Below are 7,752 nucleotides of genomic sequence, written 5' to 3'. Positions count from 1 at the left end.
ATGAGCAAGATCAACAGCTGGATGAGCCATAACTGGCTCAAAATGAATGGAGATAATGGAGATAGGACAGAAATTATTTTCTTTGGTATGGACACTAATTTATGGAGCCCACGTCGGTGGCCAAAGTCTTGCAATGAGTGTCCAGTCCCGAGATCGTCGGCCAGGAATCTTGGTATTGGATTCGACAGTACTCTATTGTTTGAGCAACAAGTCAGCCATATGGTCAAATGTTGCTACTGGCCTATGAAAATGCTGAAGAAAATCTTCCAATTTCTTCAGGATGAACTTAAAATTATAGTTATCATAGCTTTAGTCATTTCTAAATTGGATTACTGCAATGCTCTCATGTTGAACATCAGCAAGGCTGCCCTACATAGACTACAGCTTATTCAGAACGCTGCGGCCTGCTGGGTCCTGGATTTAGATCGCTCCGCATTGGCCAGCAGGAGCCCGAGACGGCTCCACTGGTTACCAATGGAGAAACGGATTAAGTTCAAGACACTTTGCCTTACATATAAGGCCTACCACCAGGCAGGTTCTCTTACCTGAGCTGGGCTTTACACCCCTACCAGCCTTGTCGCCAGCTCCGATCTGCTACTCTCCAGCTCATCTCGGTGCCCTGCTACCATCGGGCTCGATGGGGAGACAAAGCCTTCTCTGCGGTGGTAGCGATACTATGGAACACACTTCCGCCATCAATCAGGCTGGAGGAGACATATCTCCGCTTTAGAAAGCAACTCAAAACCTGGCTGTTTTCACATTAGGTAGAATGCTCCTTCTTGTTGAATTAGTGTCTTTTATTTCCTGGATCAGGACCCGTACAACTTATTGTCTCCCTCAGCGATTTGATGCTACGGCTGGAATGCGCTTTACAAATACTAAAATACAATAGAATACAATAAATCTCCCACACCCACATTAAATTAAATTTAGCAATGCCTCCTTTTTACATGCTTTTTTGAGCTCAAACTGTTTTCACCAGTATTAAAATATGTGTCAATTTTTATGTTATTATAATTAAAGTTTCCACTACTTCTTTTTATTCTTGATGATGAACTCTAAATGAGGTTTTGGGATTCCCCATCTTTCTATACCTGATGTAAAGAATTTGAATATATATAACCCACTGTTGCGGGATCCTGGTTGAGATAAATGTTTCGGGGGTTTTCATTTTTGGACGCTATCTTGCTTAATTTAGGAATCTTTTCTGTTGATAGATCTAAGTCACTTTACTTACAACCACTACTTGTTTTTTTTAATGAACAGTTCAATTTCAGTGCATTTCACCCTTGAAGCTGTTCATTAAGGCTGTCCGTTTCTCATCTATCTGTTTACTGGCACTAAATTACCTTACCCCTATACCTCTCAAACACTCAAACGCACCGACTTTACTGTAGCAACAGAACCTGCACAACTTCTTCATTCTCAATTCCTAATTTCACTGCTGGTTAAATTTCTAAATGGTCTATTTCTCAGTGTTGCTCTTTTCTCGCTTCTCTTCTGCTTGTATTCTATGTGCACCTATTATGTGATACCACATGACACTTTTAACAGAATGAACGAATTAAGCTATTATGTAGGCCGCAACTGTCTTGGGTTTTTAGGGATTTTAACCAGTTATAAATGGTACTAAAGTGTTTAACTCCGCTCCACGTATCACGAAAACAAATTCACAAGGTGCTATACACAGCAGTACTCTTCTCTAATAACCAGATTTATTGACTGTACGACGAAACAACGACTTAAAAAACAACTACTGCCTTAACAACGAGGTCGGAACACCGACCTCGTTGCTACTACTAATGATTTTACCACGAATGCCTGAACAACGATATTTCGTTATAAAGGCATTCCTGATAAAATCATTAGCAATAGGCACCATTCACCTTACATCCCTCACCCCACCCCCCCAACCCCACCCCAAAACCTAAAACCCTCTGACCCCCACCCACTCCCCAAAACCAAAAACGCCCCACCCCCCCAACCCCTCCCCAAAACCTAAAACCCCCTGACCCCCACCCACTCCCCAAAACCAAAAACGCCCCACCCCCAACCCCACCCCAAAACCTAAAACCCCCTGACCCCCCACCCACTCCCCAAAACCAAAAACGCCCCACCCCCCAACCCCACCCCAAAACCTAAAACCCCATGACCCCCCACCCACTCCCCAAAACCAAAAACGCCCCATCCCCCCAACCCCACCCTAAAACCTAAAACCCCCTGACCCCCCACCCACTCCCCAAAACCAAAAACGCCCCACCCCCCCAACCCCACCCTAAAACCTAAAACCCCCTGACCCCCCACCCACTCCCCAAAACCAAAAAACGCCCCACCCCCCCAACCCCACCCCAAAACCTAAAACCCCCTGACCCCCCACCCCCTCCCCAAAACCTAAACCCACCACTTACCTTCGCCAACTCACTTCTTTGTACCTTAACCACGCATGTTAGTTGTTCAGAACATACGTAGTTAAGGCACAAAAAACCGGAGTCGTGGTTAAAAAAAGCGTTGTTGCGCTTTCGTTAACCACGACTTTCGGAAAAAAAAAGTCGGAAAAAAGGATGTTGCCCGATTTCTTATTCCTAGTTGTAGTACTTGGTATTATTGTTGATAAAAGAAACACATTCAGACTATATTAATTGTAAGTGGCTATGTATGGTATTTGATTCTGATTGAAAATGAGTACAGGTACTGTGAACAAGCTGACATGTTTTGCTCTTTGCCTATCGGCCTATGAGCTTTAACAAGGAGAGCAGTATATCCACAAGTACAGCTCATAGTAAACAAGCATTTGTAATGCAACGGGACTCGCACTTGCTCGAGATAGAGCTATTAGCGTTGTAAACTCCTAACCGGACTTTTCTTGCCACATAAATTGAAAATTAAAAGTAAAACAGTTTCACATAAGCAGGCCGATTCACAGTGCCATGGCTGCAATGAGCATCAGCGCTGAAGAGACGGAGAAAAGTAAAAAGAAGTTTGTTACGCAGTCAAACTTATAGGCAAAAGTGCAATTAGCCGTATAACAGGGGCGATAGCCAAGGCGGTAACAAAACCTCCCCAGGAGGGACAAATGTAAGCCACTCACCAATGCCATCAAATGTTTTTTGAAGGGCAAGCCCACGACCGAGTGGTAGTGATGGGTGTGATGAGTGCTTTGTTTAAAACTCAGTTACATACCAACATGTCGGAAAAGCAGCGCTTGCGCGCTGCTATGCTCAACCTAATAAAAGCCTGGCGCATTTGTTCTCTATTGGTGGGCATAGCTTGTCTTCTGTCATCACTTAGGCACGTAAAGTATGTCTCTTAAGTGGTCACTCGACAGTGCTGCAGTGCATAGCTCCTTCTTTTGAACAGATACTCTTAACACTTTCAAATCTAAAAACGACCTCATAAATATTCAATTCTACCATATTGCTCATTGGCCCATATGAATACTATTGCCTGCCGAGGCACTCAAATTATCCGAGTATATATTTGCTACAAGACACGACATGAACATATTTACAAACTCCACTTTTCATTTTTGTGCACGCCAACCTAATACAAATTTTACTCATCCTTCAAATAAACTCTACACTCCCTGTGCTCGTATTGCCGATCCATACTTATTTCTATGGACATTGACCATATCCTTATATATTATTTTTTTTGGCTGCCAAAGTTTTGAATATGGACCTGAAAAGTTAAAAACGTGATGGCCAGTGGCGGCTGCCATCTAAGGAGAGTAGTAGGACATGCAAATGGGTGGTGGGTTGTACTAGTGCGATGCACTATCGCGCCGCAAGCAAAATAAAGAAAATACCCTTACCTGCTGCATGTCCTCTTCCTCTGCAGTCTGGTGTTCAGCGCGTGCCCCAGCCAACTCCCTTAACCAATCCCGGCGCTGCTCCACAGCTGTTAACTAGCATGAAAGGCACGCTAGGATTGGAGGGAGCGGCCTCTCTCGGTGCTCGTGAGGGCAATGGAGGCCTGTGCTTGCTCTAACCCAGCCTAAATAATGTGCTTTTTGTATTTGGAGAAATGTTGGTCCCTTCTGACACTAAATTGCAAACCTGGTAAAAGAAGGAATCGCTTGAGGACCATACCAGTCGATCTCTCAGATGGTCCTACTCTAGTGTCAGAACCAAAGTATGGAACTCAGACTTTGCTTCTCTTCTTCACAGTCATACCACTGTATTGACTGCAAACATTCTTGGTATTAGAAGCAAAATGTAGTTGTTAGAAATGGTTTATTTGGTTGGCAGTCAGGTTACCCCTTGCCCAAGGAAGGACCCTCACTCTAGTCAGGGTAAGAGAGAATCACCCTCAGCTAACCCCTGCTTACCCCATTGGTAGCTTGGTACGAGCAGTAGGCTTAACTTCAGAGTGCTAGGTGTAAAGGATTTGTACCAACAAGCACATTAACTCAATGAAAACACTACAAAATGACACAACACAGGTTTAGAAAAATAAAAAATATTTATCTAAACAAAACAAGACCAAACCACAATACACAAGTCAACTTATCCATTAAAAAGCCAAAAGAGTCTATGTAGTTTAAAACACACACTAACACTGTTAGCGTGAATATTTCCCTTGGGTGTATCAAAAATAACCCCCCACGGACGAGTGTGCAACAAAAAGGGCTTGCGATGCGTCGATTTCCCTCACGAGCGAGACCTTGCGTTGTTTCTCCTTTCGTCGGGCATGTTGTTTCTTATCTCTGCAGGAGAGTGATGCGTCGATCCAGTCAGCTCTCTCGGGTCCAGGCAGGCCTTGCGTTGTTTTAATACGCCGAGCGGTACCTGCATCAGAAATCCAGCCACACAATGACCTGAAAACCACGCAGCGTGGGTTGCGATCTCCCAGCCTCCATCAGCAATGCTGCGCGTCGTTTCTCCAGCTCCGTGCGTCGATTCTTCAGTCGTGTTACAGGCGAGCGTAGATTTACAGGCGCGAAGCCGGCAGCGCGTCGTTTCTTCAGCCGCAGATCAGTCACGTCGATCTTTTCCCTGCATGGCATTCTGTGTGTGGATTTCTTCTTCTTAGGCTGCCAGCTTCTCCTTTCAAGGTCCTGGGAACTGGATGGGCACCACAGGGCAGAGTAGGAGTCTCTCTAGAGACTCCAGGTGCTGGCAGAAAGAAGTCTTTCCTGTCCCTGAGACTTCAAACAACAGGAGGCAAGCTCTAAATCAAGCCCTTGGAGATCTTCACAAGATGGAAGGCACACAAAGTCCAGTCTTTGCCCTCTTACTCTGGCAGAAGCAGCAACTGCAGGATAGCTCCACAAAGCACAGTCACAGGCAGAGCAGCTCTTCTTCCTCAGCTCTTCAGCTCTTCTCCAGGCAGAGATTCCTGTTGGTTTCCAGATGTGTTCTAAAGTCTGTGGTTTTGGGTGCCCTTCTTATACCCAATTTCTCCTTTGAAGTAGGCCTACTTCAAAGTAAAGTCTCTTTTGAATGTGAAATCCTGCCTTGCCCAGGCCAGGCCCCAGACACTCACCAGGGGGTTGGAGACTGCATTATGTGAGGACAGGCACAGCCCTTTCAGGTGTAAGTGGCCACTCCTCCCCTCCCTCCTAGCACAGATGGCTCATCGGGAAATGCAGACTACACCCTAGCTCCCTTTGTGTCACTGTCTAGTGTGAGGTGCAATCAGCCCAACTGTCAAACTGACCCAGACAGGGAATCCACAAAAAGGCAGAGTCACAGAAATGGTATCAGCAAGAAAATGCTCACTTTCTGAAAGTGGCATTCTCAAACACACAATCTTAAAATCAACTTTACTAAAAGATGCATTTTTAAATTGTGAGCTCAGAGACCCCAAACTCCACATGTCCATCCGCTCTCAAAGGGAATCTACACTTTGATCATATTTAAAGGTAGCCCTCCATGTTAACCTATGAGAGGGACAGGCCTTGAAACAGTGAAAAAACGAATTTAGCAATATTTCACTGTTAGGACGTATAAAACACATTACTGTATGTCCTACCTTAACCATACACTGCACCCTGCCCTTGGGGCTACCTAGGGCCTACCTTAGGGGTGTCTTACATGTAAGAAAAGGGAGGGTTCAGGCCTGGCAAGTGGGTACCCTTGCCAAGTTGAATTTACAGTTAAAACTGCACACACAGACACTGCAGTGGCAGGTCTGAGACATGATTACAGAGCTACTTATGTGGGTGGCACTACCAGTGCTGCAGGCCCACTAGTAGCATTTGATTTACAGGCCCTGGGCACCTCTAGTGCATTGTACTTGGGACTTACTAATAAATTAAATATGCCAATCATGGATAAGCCAATTACATACACATGTAAAGGAGCACTTGCACTTTAGCACTGGTTAGCAGTGGTAAAGTGTCCAGAGTACCAAAAACAGCAAAATCAGAGTCCAGCACACATCAACAACCTGGGGAACAGAGGCAAAAAGTTAAGGGAGCCCAAGCCAAGGATGAAAAGTCTAACAGTACTGTTGTCTTTGTCCAGCCTCTACTCCCAGAAGGAAAGACTATTTTCTCAATTGAGATGAAGCTAATGTTTGCTACACCATTCGCTTTAGTAGTATCAGATTAAGAGCATTCTACTCTTGCAGCAAAGCCCTATTAATGGTTTTAAAGCTGCCTGAGTGAGGCAGTCAGCGCTTAGGAAAGGAGCAATATGTAAAAGGCCTCTTTAAAAGAAAGCTTGCCCTTTGCCCTAAACATTGAAGCACCAAGATAATTTTCTGAAATTCGGGTGAATCCCTGAGGTTGGCAGAGATCCTGGTGTCCTGCTTCTCCAAAGCCTCGACTCCAATGCAAGCAATGATCCACCCTCAACACATAGCCGTGGGACTAAGATCGGCTCAACAGAAACAAAATAAATGACACAGCAAGCTCCTTCCCTGTTTGCATACCCCCAGGTGATGGCAGAAAGTCACACCACCAGCTACCTAATGCAGATGTTCTATGGAATAACTCACAATTGGGAAGACAATGAACACAAGGAAAATGAAAGCGGGAACAATACGTAAGCAACAATAGGGAAACTAAACACTAAACTGATAGGGGCTAGGGAAATCAGCATCAGGTAGCTCTGTTACGACTAGTGGTAGAGGCACACACAGATGGCTTCACACCATGTGGCACAAGATCCAGTTACATGCAGATTGGGGGCCATCAGTTGAGTGTAGTTTGGTTCAAGTGGCACATTAAGCAAGGGATCCATTACTGGCAATACCCTTGCCACTTAGGGCAGTCCATCAAACACACAAAGGGTGATGGGAGGAATGTGTGCAATAATTCTAATCACTGCCAATCACTTGGGCCAACATTCCAACCCTTTATTCTTTAGACTACCATGCCACCTCAGTTTGGATCCAGCATTATGCAAATCAGCCTCAACCCTGCTCCAATACCACAGTCTAGCCTGAACTGCCATGCTAGGTCCTCCCTGAGTCATGACCACAAACAAACCAAACCAGTTTCACCCTAATTAGGGCTAGTCAGATAGGTGTAGCTTGAGTCAGTGGCTCAGTGAGCATGGGATACACCTTTGAGAGCACCCTTGCCCCTTAGAGCGGTACACACAAAATATGATGAAAAGAATGGATGCAATAAGTCTAACCACTAGCAAATGCTTGGAGTAGCATCCAACCTATTGCTTTTTTGCCCAGCATACCACTGCAGTATGGACCCAGCCATGTGCAAATCAGTCATGCCCAGGCTCCAATAGGAACAGTCCAGTCCAAACTTAAGGCCGGGTCCTCTTTGAACCAGATCACAAGACACCT

Source organism: Pleurodeles waltl, chromosome 3_1, assembly GCF_031143425.1.
Source record: "Pleurodeles waltl isolate 20211129_DDA chromosome 3_1, aPleWal1.hap1.20221129, whole genome shotgun sequence".
Classification (NCBI taxonomy): Eukaryota; Metazoa; Chordata; class Amphibia; order Caudata; family Salamandridae; genus Pleurodeles; species Pleurodeles waltl.
Note: the sequence above shows the minus strand (reverse complement) of the source record.